The following is a 15852-nucleotide window of genomic DNA, read 5'->3' as shown; positions in this document are numbered from 1 at the left end:
TAATTGTACTAAAAATCATTGAACCTAGTTTTGATACAAATGGTACAATAATCGTAGTTTCTCGTTATGCATATATTCTTTTTTGTACAATAAATTACCACCAAATTATTGACCTTTTTTTTGCATGTGTAGGGGGTCAAAAAGGCTACTTTTTGCTTCACTCGCACTCACAATAAACGTAATTTTTTTATTAACAAATGCATAACTTAATTGGATCTTACCATCCAACAGTACTAAAGTGCATAGAACATACATAAATCGTCATTAATAAATATCCCTTATGCCCCTATAATATAAATTAATAGAGTAAACTCCATTAAAGACTTCCAAAATCAGTTTCGAACAAAAACTACGTTAATTCGACGTCATTTATTTCAATTTGTTGCGTGACGCGAATCCAATTATTTCACATTTAATCTGATTTTATCACGTCAATTTTGACGTTAAATTATATTATTTAAATATTATGCACAAATCCTTTATATTTCGCCACTGTGTAGAAAAATATGATTACAAATTTACTGAAAAATGAAAGGGGTTAGAGGGAAAAGTCGTGTGAAGAAGCAAAGAAAAAAAAGAGAGAAGATAAGGTTCTATGATGAGAGAAAGAGAGATGACCGGGGACTGTGCCTCGAAAGAATAGTTCTGAAGAGCTGAATAGTTTAATGTTTTTGATCAAATAAAAAATCAAAAATTTAAATATTAAAACACAATAAATAAATTTGAAAAAAATCGAGTATATGGATTAATGTATGTTAAAAAAATCAAATAAATACAACCACAAATCAATAAATACGTCAACAAATCAAGTGTTTATGTCCAAAAAGAAAAAAAACGTGGAAATTAAGAACATTTTTAGTTGAAGATTTCAAAAACTTAAAAAATTTTAAAATTAAAATTATATATAATAATAATAATAAAAATATAAAATTAAAATTTTTTTACGTGTCATCTCTAAGAAAAAAAATTGAATCTGGCCATGCATCAATTAATTGTACTACAATTTTTATTTATAAATCGATGCTGCAAAGTTTAAAAAATTGTACAAGAATTAACGTTGTTATGGTAATTTTGTATTTAATTTTTAATGAAGAAACTTTACGAATTCATTTATTTTTGTACAATTTGATAAATCTTAAACTATAGTACACTAAATCGCAGTACAATTTTTAAGCTTAAATTATTGCTAAAAAGTTTACAAAAAAATGAATTACAATGAATTTTTCGATTTCCAATTTTTGATTTATTTTATTAGGGAATATTGAAAGGATTTCTGGGGTATTAGTTTTTTTTTGTACAATTTTATTAATCCGATCTGTAAATTTTAGTCATTGATGTACAATAACTTACGGATGATCAAAAGTCATTGTACAAATAAATAAGTTCGTTGCCTTCTGGAAATTCTTAGTGATGTGGATATTAATTTTAGTACAATTTTAAATTATACTAAAATTAATATCTTTAATTTTTAACTTAATTTTTACTTATTAATTTTAATTTTTTTTTAATTAATTCTACTTTTTTAATTAATTTAATTGGGAAAACTTAAAGAATTTCAAACTAATTATCTTCTTTTAAAAAATTATACGTCATTTAATTAAAAAGCTACAATTTCTTCTAATAAGTACAATTTTATCTTTTTATATTACTTACAAAATAATAGTACAAAAATTGTATAACTCCATTTAATTGTACAAAAATCTATATTAAGTGTAACCTCTCGTCACGCAAAAAAATCGTTTTTGTACAATTATATAAATCCAAGACTATAATTAATTGTAATAAAATTTTTACATTTAATTCAGTGGTGAGTTGAGAGAATGAATGAGAAAAATGTACAGGAACTAACCCTGTTGTTATTGTAAAAGGAAAACCTTGAAGAATTCTTTAATTTTTGTACAATTTCATAAAACTTAGATTATAATTGTACTAGAATAAATGCGTGGCTATCACTAATAAAAAAAACGAAATATAAAAAAACCATGCACAAAAACTTTTGACCACTCTTAAGTTATTGTACATTTATAAATAAATTCTTGTACAATTTTCTAAACTATGTACTGCGGACTTACATTTAAAAATTTTACTGGAATCAATTAACGCATGCAAGGTTTTGTTTTTTTTTCTTATTTTACATGCATAAGTTCGTTTTTGTACAATTACATGAATCTTAAACTTCAAAAGTATAAAAAAATTGTACTAAAATAAGCTCCTTCTTTTTAATTTTCTGGTTTATATTAATGCGGATAAGTTGGAAGAATTTACTAATTTTTGTACAATTTTAGACTATAATTATATTAGAACAAACAGTACGCTAAATTACAGCACAATTTTTTATTGGGAACACTTTAAAGGATTTTTCGATTTTTTTTTTAAATTTTATAAATTCGCACCGTGCAATTTATTACTAAATGTACAATAACAAAGGTTTTTGTACAAATAATTGAGATCTGTGTATTTTAAAAATTCTTAACGATGTGGAAATTAATTTTAGTACAATTTTAAGTAAGAAATTTTAAGTAAAATTGTTCAGTAAATTTAAAAAACTTGTACAAGAATTAACTTTATTTAATTTTTCATTAAACTAATTCATTTAATTTAATTAATTTAATTCAACATTACTATTTACAAATCATGATACAAAAAATATACTAAAATAAGCTCCTCTTTTGAATTCTTGCTTATACAATTATATAGACCTTATATTTTAGTACAATTTTTAAAATTAAAATAATGGTCAAAAGTGCATAAGAATTGTACTGAAATAAGCTCCTATTTAAATTACTTGTTTTTTTAAAGGAGACAATTTGGAAGAATTTTTTAATTATTAAGTGATTTTTGTACAATTTTATTAATTCTTGACTGTAATTGTACTAGAAAAAATGCGTAGCTACCACTAACAAACAAACAGATCGTAGTACAATTTTTACACGTTTGAAAAATTGTACAAGAATTAACCTCGTTATGGTCAATTTTGGTTTATTTTTAAGCACAATTTGAAGAATTCGTTAATTTTTGTACAATTTCACAAATTTTAGATTATAGTGGTACTAGAATAAATTAGTGGCTATAATGAAGAAAAAAAAACAGAATCTGTTGTTGTACAATTTTTATGTGTAAATGGATTGTGTAAATATTAAAAATTGTACAAGACTTAACGTTGTTATGGTCATTTATTGTAATGGAAAAAAATTTTTGTACATTTTCATAAATGTAATAGACTGTAATTATACTAGAATTAATGAGTCACTAAGAAAAAAAACGAATCTGGCTATGCATGAATTATTAGTAGTACAATTTTTATTAAGTAAATCGGACGCCATGCATAAAATCGTTTTTGTACAATTACATTACAAATAATAAATACAGAAGAATTTCTAAAATTAAATTAATTAAAAAAAAATATACTAAAATCTACTTCTCTATTTTAATTTTTTATTACATTTTAATGGGGAAAATTTGAAGGACTCATTCATATTTGTACAATTTCATAAGTTTTAGGCTGTAGTTGTACTAGAATCTGTAAAGTCTGGCCATTACTACATAAGATATTTCTGAGGCAACAACTACAATTATGTGTACAAAAACGTATAAAACCTTTGGCCACTCTTAAGTTATTGTACATTTATAAATAAATTGTTGTACAATTTTTTAAACTTTGTACCGCGGACTTATATTTAAAAATTTTACTGGAATCAATTAACGCATGCAAGGTTTTGTTTTTCTTTTCTTATTTTACATGCATAAGTTCGTTTTTGTACAAATTACATGAATCTTAAACTTCAAGAGTATAAAAAAATTGTACTAAAATAAGCTCCTTCTTTTTAATTTTCTGGTTTATATTAATGGGGATAAGTTGGAAGAATTTATTAATTTTTGTACAATTTTAGACTATAATTATATTAGAACAAACAGTACGCTAAATTACAGCACAATTTTTTATTGGGAACACTTTAAAGGATTTTTCGATTTTTTTTACAATTTTATAAACTCGCACTGTGCAATTTATTCCTAAATGTACAATAGCAAAAAATTTTGTACAAATAATTGGGATATGCATCTTTTAAAAATTCTTAGCGATGTAGAAATTAATTTTAGTACAATTTTAAATAAGAAATTTTATGTAAAATTGTTCTTTTAAAAAATTGTACAACGTCATTTAATTGTACATAAGAGTAGCCCATCGGCACGCAAAAAAATCGTTTTTGTACAATTATATAAATCAAAGACTATAATTAATTGTAATAAAATTTTTACATTTAAATCAGTGGTGAGTTCAAAAAAATTTACAGGAATTAACATTGTTATGGTCATTTATTGTAAAAGGACAACCTTGAAGAATTTTTGTACAATTTCATAAAACTTAGATTATAATTGTACTAGAATAAATGTGTGGCTATCAATATTAAAAAAAAAACCATGCACCAATTGATTGTACTACAATTTTTGCATGTAGATCGGTAGTGTAAAAAATGTACAGGAATTAACGTTTTTGAACAATTTCATAGATATTAGATTGTAATTGTATTAGCAATAATGAACTAAAAAAATACCTGAATCTGGCCATGCATCACTTAATTGTACTAAAATTTTTACACTTAAATTGGGGGTATATATTTAAAAAAAATGTACAGAAATATCTGAATGTGGACAATTTCAAGAATTTTTTCATTTTTGTACAATTGCTTAAACCTTAGACCGTAATTATACTGGAATAAGTGCGTGGCCATCGCTAATAAAAAATCAGAATCTGGTCATTCACCAATCAATTGTAGTACAATTCCTAATTGTAGATTGGTTGCGCAAGACTTAAAAAATTGTACAACAATTAACGTTGTTATAGTAATTTTTTTTAACGGAGAAAAACTTGAAAATTGTATGGATTTTTGTACAATTAATTAATTAGAATAAATGCGTGGCCGTTAGTAAGAAAAAAAGCATAATACGAAGTACAACTATTAAATGTAAATAGGTTGTGCTAAGTTTAAAAAATTGTACAGAAATTAACGTTGTTATGGTCATTTATTTTAATTGAGAAAACTTGAAGAATTCAGTAATTTTTGTACAATTTTCTTAAAACTGTAATTGTACTAAAATTAATGCGTGGCCAACACTAAGAGAAAAAAAACTAAATTGATTGTAGAACAATTTTTAAAGGTAAATCGATAGATATTCATAAATTCGTTTTTTTAGAACTACCCTAATTTAGAGACTTTGACCATCTTTAAGTTATTGTAAATTATATATAATATAATTTACAATAACTTAAAAAATAATAAAAAATTAACTGTAAATTATAAATAAATTCTCAAGTTTTTTTTGCATTTTTACATGTATTAATTAATTTTTGTACAATTACAATTTAAAAACAATAGTACAAAAAATATACTAAAATAAGCTCCATTTTTTGAATCCTTGCTTATACAATTACATAAGCCTTATATTTTAGTACAATTTTAAAGTTAAAATAATGGTCAAAAGTGCCAAAGAAATTGTACTTAAAAAAAACGATAATTCTAAATTTTTAGGTTGATACTTGTACAATTTTTTAAGCTTTACGTAACCACTATACATTTGTACTACAATCAATGGTCACATTCTTTTTTTTTTCTTGGTAATGGCTATGCATTTATTTTAGTACAATTATTGTCTAAGATTTATGAAATTGTACAAAAACAATTATTAAACAAATCGTAATTTTTTGCTTATTAATTGTTTTAATTATAATAAAGTTTTCACCATTAAAACAAACCAAAAATTTGGTTACTTATTTTAGTACAATTTTTTTGTACTTTTGATTATTAATTTAATTTTAAAAATTGGGTCGTAATGGTGACGATTGTATAGATTTTTGTACAATTTAATGGAGTTGTACAATTTTTTGTGCTAATTTAAAAAGATAAAGTTGTACTCGTTAAGTTTTGAATAAATTCCACAGTCTGAATTTGTACAAAATTTGGCTCTTCACGGTTTCCACATTAAAAAAAGTTGAATCTTGTACAATTTATAATTAATTTTGCCTTAAATAAAAAATTGCATCAGTAAGAATTTCCAGAAGGCAACGAACTTATTTATTTGTACACACACTTTTGACCATCCTTAAGTTACTGTACATTTATGACTAAATTTACAATGCGGATTTATAACATTTTACCAAAAAGCGAAAATAGTTTTAGGAATAATTGTACTAAAGTCAACTTAAGTACAATTATTCTTAAATTTTAAGCAATAATTTAATTTTAAAAATTGTACGGCAATTTAGTGTACTATATTGCAGTACAATTTTAATATATAATTATAGTACAATTTTTAAATAATTAATGTTTGTACAATTTCATAGGTCTTGAACTATAATTGTACTAGAATAAATGCCTGGGTATTACTAAGAAAAAAACAGACTCCGGCCATACATGCATTAATTGTAGTACAATTTGTAGATCGGTTATTAAAAGTTTAAAAAATTGTACAAGACCTAACGTTGTTATGCGTACTTATTTTAATAGGGACAACTTGAAGTACTAGTAGTATTTATTGATTTTTGTATAATTATTTCATAAATTCTGGACTATAATTGTACTACAATACAAAAAACAGAAATTGGTCATTCATCAATCAATTGTAGTACAAATTTTATAAAACTGTACAAGAAATATGCGTTTATATGGTAAATTTTTGGTTTCTTTTAAGGCAGAAAACTTGAAGAATTAATGCATTTTGTACAACTGCATGAATATTAATTTACTGTACACTAAATTACAGTACAATTTTTAAAATGAAATTTCTGCTAAAGAGTAAAAAAAAATATTTTTCTTTTTTTTTTAAATGTACAATAACAAACGTTTTTGTACAAATAATTGAGATCTGAGTCTTTTAAAAATTCTTAGCGATGTGGAAATTGTTTTTAGTACAATTTTTAAAAGTGAATCCGGAGAGAAAAAACTTTTTTATATTAAGTCATATATGTCAAAACTAGAAAAGTTTATTAGGAAAATGAGAGTCATATCCAATTAACTTATGCATACAATTTTTATCACAAAAATGAGGAAATTTAATAGCAAAATGCGCGTCATATCCAATTAAGTTATGCACCAATTTGTATTAAATTAATAAAATTTATAGTAAAATGCGCGTCGTGTCCAATTAAATTATGCCAATATTTAATTAAAAATAATGAATACCTCTAAGGAGAATTTATTACGTCGTATCCTAAAAGCACTAATTAATTCCATATTGGGGCCACGTAATGTACGTGTAGTCACCATCTCGCGTAAGCAACTGAGAGAAAAAATTTCCGAAAAAAAAAAATAAAAAATTCCGTATGACCATAAATCCCCTCCCACTTAGCACACACACACATTCGCACAATTAGATTCCACCACCACCACCATCATCAAGAATGAAGAAATTTGGCAACTTCGCCCCATGACCAAAATCGTCTAATAAAAATGTACGAAAAAATGGCGACGTAGACAAGGCGATTTCTCTATACATGTGCCAGTAATATATATGTTAAAAAAAATACTTACAAGGGATGAAAAGGGACCGAAAAAATCCAAATCGCAAGCGTCAGATAAGGCACACACGAGAGAGAGAGAGACAGGAAAAATTTAAAAAAAAAAAATTTTTTTTGGGCGAAAAATCCCCCCAAAAAACCCACCGTGTCCAACCGGGACCGCGGACAACATTCGACTGTTTTTCCTTGGCACATTATCGCATAGTAACCAACCCGAGGATCGCACTTAAACGCGATTTCTATTGAACAGAGCGAGAGGGAAACAGGGCGCCCGCCGCGCGTACGTCACGACCGGCGCAGTAGCGGGGAGGGGCGCACGGGCCCGTTTAGGGCCCTCGAGGGGGTCGCGAAACGCGACCGGGTGGTCGGGCGCCCTTTTGGCGCCCAACGCGGAATTTTGGGCGCGAAAATCGTCGGGAAATTCGCGAAAATGGCGACGAAAATCGCCAACGAAGTCGACCAAGTCGGCGGCGAGGAAACGCGAGAGGTGGACCCACAAAATGGCCGCCTTCGCTTTGGTGAAATATTGAATGGGCGCGACGATTTTGTCGCCTTTTAGGGGACTTTTAGGGGGGTTTTTTGCGTGTTTTTTTGGGCGCAAGTTCGATTTTTTTCGCTTACCATTCCCTGGGCAAGGCACCTGCATCCATTCGGGGCTTCTCTGGCCTCTATCAGGGGAAAAATGAGCCTTTTCGGCCCCCTGTGTCACTTTTAAACGTAATTTTTATTAAAAACTAGATTCTCACTGGTTTTCCAAACATTTTAAGCCAAAAAACACTCGCCTGACACGAATAGAACCGAAGTTATGGCCATATTAAGGTTGAGTGCCAAAAAGTGCCTTTTTCCAACCCCCTTATGAGATATTACGAATTTTTTAAATTTAAATCAGATCGTTGCTAGGAATGCAACTTTGTCATGCAAAAAATGAACCAAAATCCTTTGTCAAGGGGCGAAAATTCGCCATTTATTATTCTCTCAAGACACAAGTCTGTAAATGCCCCTTTTCACCCCATTACATCACTTTTAATTATTATAGCTAATAAAAGCAAGATCCCTCAAGGGTTTACAAGTATTTTAAGCCAAAAAACATAAAAAGCACTGAACTTATGGCCATATAGGGGTAAAAAATCCCCTTTTCCACCCCCTGGAAGATCATATAATGTTGTTCTATTTAAATAAGCCCCCTTATTAGAGGTAATAACTGTGTCAAAAAAAATAATTTAGACATAAATTAATTGATAATCAACCCTTTAAAGTCTGTTACACACACTTTAAAAATATTTTAATTCATCATCAGGGGGTGAAAAAACATTATTTTTCCCCCTTCAAAGCACAGAACTAGCGTCGGCTGACGTGGGGAAAGACAGTTTTAATACTAAGCTGACGTGGAGCAGATAAAAATCTCCCGAAGCAGGGATGTAGAGTAACTGCGAAAACTCATATCTCTAGCGTACTTGCTTGCTGACGTGAAGAAAAAAACGCTTTTTACAAAAATATCATCCGGCAACCCTTAGTCATAGAACGTGTGTGAGAAAGAGGGCTGACGTATATGAAAAAATAATTTCTATTTTAAATTTAGTAATGTAAAATGAATTCCATTGTTTTAAATAAGAATCCGTTAGCTGACGTAAAGAAATTCCAAAAAAAAATTGTCTGAAGATGTTGAAGCTGGAATACTTGCTGACGTGAAGAAAAAAATGCTTTTTACAAAAAAAAACCTTTTGGCATTCCCCATAGTCATAGAACGAGTGAGAAAGAGGGCTGACGTAAAGGAAAAAATTATTTCTATTTTAAATTTAGTAATGAACAGTGAACTCCAATGTTTTAAATAAGAATCTGTTGGCTGACGTAAAGAAAATAAAAAAAAAATGTCTGAAGATGTTGAAGCTGGAATACTTGCTGACGTAAAGAAAAAAACGCCTTTTACAAAAATATCATCCGGCATTCCCTATAGTCATAGAACGAGTGAGAAAGAGGGCTGACGTAAAGGAAAAAATTATTTCTATTTATATTTGGTAATGAATAACGAATTCCATTGTTTTAAATAAGAATCCGTTAGCTGACGTAAAGAAAATCAAAAAAAATTGTCTGAAGATGTTGAAGCTGGAATATTTGCTGACGTGAAGAAAAAAACGCTTTTTACAAAAATATCATCCGGCATTCTCCATAGTCATAGAACGAGTGAGAAAGAGGGCTGACGTATATGAAAAAAAATTTATATTTTAAATTTAGTATTGAACAGCGAACTCCAATGTTTTAAATAAGAATCCGTTGGCTGACGTAAAGAAAATCAAAAAAAAATTGTCTGAAGATGTTGAAGCTGGAATACTTGCTGACGTGAAGAAAAAAACGCTTTTTACAAAAAAAATCATCTGGCATTCCCTATAGTCATAGAACGAGTGAGAAAGAGGGCTGACGTAAGGGAAAAAATAATTTTTATTTTAAATTTAGTAATGAACAGCGAATTCTATTGTTTTAAATAAGAATTCGTTGGCTGACGTAAAGAAATTCCAAAAAAAATTGTCTGAAAATGTTGAAGCTGGAATACTTGCTGACGTGAAGAAAAAAAAACGATTTTTACAAAAATATCATCCGGCATTCCCTATAGTCATAGAACGAGTGAGAAAGAGGGCTGACGTAAGGGAAAAAATAATTTTTATTTTAAATTTGGTAATGAATAACGAATTCCATTGATTTAAATAAGAATCCGTTAGCTGACGTGAAGAAAATCCAAAAAAAAAATTGTCTGAAGATGTTGAAGCTGGAATACTTGCTGACGTGAAGAAAAAAACGTTTTTTACAAAAAAAATCATCTGGCATTCCCCATAGTCATAGAACGTGTGTGAGAAAGAGGGCTGACGTAAGGGAAAAAATAATTTTTATTTTAAATTTAGTAATGAACAGCGAATTCTATTGTTTTAAATAAGAATTCGTTGGCTGACGTAAAGAAATTCCAAAAAAAATTGTCTGAAAATGTTGAAGCTGGAATACTTGCTGACGTGAAGAAAAAAACGCTTTTTACAAAAATATCATCGGGCATTCTCCATAGTCATAGAACGAGTGAGAAAGAGGGCTGACGTAAAGAAAAAAATTATTTCTATTTTAAATTTAGTAATGAACAGCGAACTCCAATGTTTTAAATAAGAATTCGTTGGCTGACGTAAAGAAAATAAAAAAAAAATTGTCTGAAGATGTTGAAGCTGGAATACTTGCTGACGTGAAGCAAAAAAATGTTAATTTTAAATTCAGCAATTAAACGAGTTCCATTTTTTTGGCGGACGTAAAGTAAAAAAAATATTTATTCTATACATGCATAAAAAATCGATAAGGCTGACGTAAAGTAAATCTAAAAAAAAACGCTTTGTGAAGATCATGGATCTAGAATATTTGTTGATGTAAAGGAAAAAAAAATACAATGTGCAAAAATATCATCATATGAATTCTGCAATATGCTAGAATGAGTGAGAACGATGGCTGACAAAAAGAAAAAAAAACACAAAATTTAGTTCAGTCATTGAACTAAAAGAATAATTTTTCTTTACGTCAGCCATCGTTCTCCATCTGCATGGATTTTGTGAAATCGTTTTTTTTTCTTCACGTCAGCGAGTGTTTTACGTTCGTCATTTTGACTGAATGTTCCTTAACGTATAGGATTTTTATTTATGGACATAGAAATTATTTTTTTCTTTACGTCTGCCAATATTCTAGTCGCATCCTCGTCACAAAATACTATTTTTTAATTTCTACTTTACGTCAGTTAAGGTAACTCATTGCATTTACGGACATAGAAATAGTTTTTCTCTTTACGTCAGCCAACGCAAAACGCATTCACTCTATAGGGGAATGTATATGTAAATATTTTTCTTCACGTCGACAATTTTATTATTTTGGGAAATGTAGTTACAAAAAATGTTTCTTCACGTAAGCCAGTATTCTAGTCGCATCCTCGTCACAAAATACTATTTTTTAATTTTTACTTTACGTCAGCTTTACGTGGTTTTAATGCGTTTCAGTTCATTGTAATTAAAATTTCTTTACGTCAGCTAACGCATTGGTTTTACGGACATCGAAATAATTTTTCTCTTTACGTCAGCCAACGCATTCACTCACTCTATAGGGGAATGTATGTAAATATTTTTTTCACGTCGACAATTTTATTATTTTGGGAAATGTAGTTACAAAAAATGTTTCTTCACGTAAGCCAGTATTCTAGTCGCATCCTCGTCACAAAATACTATTTTTTAATTTTTACTTTACGTCAGCTTTATGTGGATTTAATGCGTTTCAGTGCATTATGATTAAAATCTCTTTACGTCAGCCAACGCGTTCACTAACTCTATAGGGGAATGTATGTAAATATTTTTTTTCACGTCGACAATTTTATTATTTTGGGAAATGTAGTTAGAAAAATCTTTCTTCACGTAAGCCAGTATTCTAGTCGCATCCTGGTCACAAAATACTATTTTTTAATTTTTACTTTACGTCAGCTCTATACGGTTAAATGCGTTTCAGTTCATTATAATTATTAAAATCTCTCTACGTCAGTTAGGGTAACTCATTGCATTTACGGACATAGAAATAGTTTTTCTCTTTACGTCAGCCAACGCAAAACGCATTCACTCTATAGGGGAATGTATATGTAAATATTTTTCTTCACGTCGACAATTTTATTATTTTGGGAAATGTAGTTACAAAAAATGTTTCTTCACGTAAGCCAGTATTCTAGTCGCATCCTCGTCACAAAATACTATTTTTTTAATTTTTACTTTACGTCAGCTTTATCTAGATATAATGCGTCTCAGTTCATTATAATTAAAATCTCTTTACGTCAGCCAACGCATTCACTAACTCTATAGGGGAATGTATGTAAATATTTTTCTTCACGTCGACAATTTTATTATTTTGGGAAATGTAGTTAGAAAAAATGTTTCTTCACGTAAGCCAATATTCTAGTCACATTCTCGTCACAAAATATTAATTTTTACTTTTCGTCAGCTTTATGTGGATTTAATGCGTTTCAGTTCATTATGATTAAAATCTCTCTACGTCAGTTAGGGTAACTCATTGCATTTACGGACATAGAAATAGTTTTTCTCTACGTCAGCCAACGCACTCATTTCCTGCATAATTTTGAGGAATGCATGTAATTTTTTTTCTGTACGTCAATTTTTCTAGATTCATAATCTTTACATTTTTTTAAAAATCACTTCACGTCAGCCTTGACAGTTTTATTGGGTTTGAGTTAATTTTGATTAAAATTCCTTTACGTCAGCTAACGCAAACCTATTTTCGAGCAGAGCAAATGTTTCTTACTTTACGTCATGCAAGTATTCTAGTATCATCAGTTTTACAAAATATTTCTCTTTGGATTTACTTTACGTCACCTAACTGGAATTGAATTTTTGGTCAGAAAAAAGAGCTTTTACTTCACGTCGGCCGATGTTCTTAGTCATTCTAACACATCACTATGTTTATGTAAATTGTTTTTTTCTTCATGTGGGCAACTTTTCAAGTTTAAATTTTTTTTTTAAATTTACTTTACGTCACTCCCGACCGTTTTATGTATAGTTTTAATGCGTTTGAGTTAATTTTTATTAAATATTTCTCTCTTTATTTCCTCTACGTCAGCTGACACATAGGGCTTCTCACTTCTATAGTGAGTGTTTTTTCGCGTCAGCAAGTTTCATGGTCTCACCGTCACTTTGAAATGATTTCATTTACTTTACCGTTTTAGGTGCTTCAAGTCATTTTGCTAAATTTTTTTTTCACGTCAGCTCAACATTTTATGTATAGACAGAGCAAGTAATTTTTTCAACACGTCGCCACCCCTTTTTCACCTTATGGTTTTCCTTCTAGTAGTGCCCAATGAGTGAAATCCGTTGCCGTTAAATCGGGTAAAGGCGCCGGCCATTAATTTTTTCTAACCTCTCTTTCTATTCCACTGACTGGATCATTATATATAGTTAAAAAAAAAAACCTTAAAAGCTTCGTCCCTTAAGAGACATCCCGTAGACTGATGGGGTTAAAACATCCGCTTTTTGCTAAATTAATTTTCGATGTATTTGAAAATTGCGCATAACACGCAAGCGCAGACACCCCAAAGGTCTCTTCCTTACAAATTGGTTTAAAAAACACGCATCTTACCCCCCAAAGGATTTTTGAAGATAATAAAAGTTCATAGTTTTCCCCCCTAGAAGGTGCGAGGGGGCGGGGTCCCCGGGGGGTTGATCGGGGGAGGGTTGCACCAGAAAAACGTGAACTTTTATTTACGTAAAAAATTACTTAAAAGACCCAAAAACGTTTTCGGTTGAAAGACACTGGCTGGCAATCCCCGCGCGCCCTTAAAGGGCGAATTAAGGCCGATTTAGGGCATATGACCGGGTTTTATTGAAAACTTTGTGCCATTTTTTTTGGGGGGTATTTGGCTTTTACACCCCCACTAGGGACCGCCAATGGGGCATAAAGGGGTAGTTTTTTTGTGTATAGTAGAGACGTGTAATAACCATTTAAATTATACCAAAATACGAACGGGTAAGCGAGGTGCTTTTGACGATGTTTGTTTTGTTTGGTGATCGGATTTCTCAATTTTTTCGACGATAAAGGACCGAGAAACTGGGTCGAGAGTGTCGAAATGCCTTTTAAGAACCACATGAATGGCTTTACGATAAAAGATTATTGTTACGTTCATTCACAATAAAACAAACAATTTCGAGGCATTTTTTTTGGGTTCGGATCGGACTACGCAGGCCCGGTTTTCTGGATTAAAATCGGCATTTTTCCCGCCCGTTTTTCATGAAAATCTTTGAATTTTATTATTATACTTTATACTTTTTTTTGCTAAACTCTCTCTTTTTTTCCCCCTGGTTTTTGGTCCTTGTAACCCGGTTTTAATGCAAAAAATTGTGAACTTTTTGATAGCGTTTAACATTTTGGTCCTTTTGAACCGGATTCCAGTTCTTTTTGTGGGTATTTTTTACTCCCTTTTCACATTTTTCCTAATATTTTAATTTTTAATGGGATTTTGATAATTTTTGAGAGCTTCAAAAATAAGAGAAAAAAAGTCCGTTGATGATTTTTGGTCCTTTAACTCGATTTTAATGCAAAAATTGCGAACTTTTCGATAGTTTTTAGCATTTTGGTCCTTTTGAACCGGATTCCAGTTCTTTTTGTGTATTTTTTACTCCCTTTTCGCATTTTTTTCTAATATTCCATTTATTTACCGGATTTCTATATACAATTTTTGATTGACAAAAAAATCCGTTAACCTAATTAATTTTAGACTGTACGACGTTTTTTCTTTATTTCATTTAATTTTCCATTATATTTTTTTAAATTTAAATATTTTTTAGTAATTTTTAACATTTGTTGGTCCTTCCTACCGCATCTCAATAAACAATTTGTACATTTTTTTGAGGCCTTTTTGGTCTTTTGAACCGAATTCGAATACACATTGCACATTTTCTAGTCGGTTCTTATGATTATTTGGCTATTTGGACTTCCATGCACAAAATTGGGATATTTTCTCGTCTCTTTTAATTTTCATTAATTTTTTGGTCCTTTGAACCGGATTCCAATGCACAAATAGTGTATTTATTAGTCTTTGAATCCAATTGCAACATACAAATTATAATTTTTTTATTGTATTTTAACATTTTTTGGCCCCTTCAAGTCGGTTTTTATACCATACTTTCACATTTTTTAAATCGATTTTGAAATTTTTTTGGTCTTTTGAACTGATGGCAACACGTTTTATGGGCATTTTCTACTAGTTTTTCACATCTTTTTTCAATATTCCAATTATAAACCGGATTCCAATATATAAATTGTTTATTTTTGTAGTCGTTTTTGATCATTAAAGGGTTTCAAACAAAAAAACAAAAATTGTCCACACATTTTCCATAAGTTTCTGATTTATTTTTATATTTTAGACTTTATTAGCTTTTATTAAATTTTTCATTATTTATCTTTATGTTTGGCCATCATTTGAACTAGATTAATATATCAAAATATTGCATTTTTTGGTCCTTTGAACGGGATTTTAATATAAAATGCTCGCATTTTTTAGCCGTTTTTTGCATTTTTTGGTCCTTTTTAAACGGGTTCCAATACACAAATTGTGCATTTTTTACTCTTTTAAGGCATTTCTTGGTCTTTGAATCCAATTGCAACATACAAATTATTTTTTTTTTTATTGAATTTTAAAACTTTTTGGGCTTTCCAAAGCGGTTTTTTGTGCCGAATTTCGCAATTTCCGCATTTCTTAATCGTTTTTACATCATTTGGCATTTTTAGCCGAGTTCTATAGATAAATTGAGCATTTTTTAGCCATTTCTGGCATT

At 29.6% G+C, this 15852-nt stretch overlaps 1 long non-coding RNA gene across 1 annotated transcript in view; it reads right to left on the bottom strand.

Moving 5' to 3' along the window:
- The window catches only part of LOC126747426 (uncharacterized), a 61259-nt gene extending 53586 nt beyond the window's left edge, over positions 1-7673 (bottom strand). The window contains exon 1 of the long non-coding RNA XR_007664198.1: positions 7527-7673. This is a non-coding gene — a long non-coding RNA (uncharacterized LOC126747426). The remainder of the gene's footprint in view (positions 1-7526) is intronic.
- Between the last annotated feature and the right edge of the window lie 8179 nt (positions 7674-15852).

The sequence above is a fragment of the Anthonomus grandis genome, chromosome 19, assembly GCF_022605725.1.
Source record: "Anthonomus grandis grandis chromosome 19, icAntGran1.3, whole genome shotgun sequence".
Lineage (NCBI taxonomy): Eukaryota > Metazoa > Arthropoda > Insecta > Coleoptera > Curculionidae > Anthonomus > Anthonomus grandis.
Note: the sequence above shows the minus strand (reverse complement) of the source record. Positions and strands in the feature narration are given on the sequence as shown.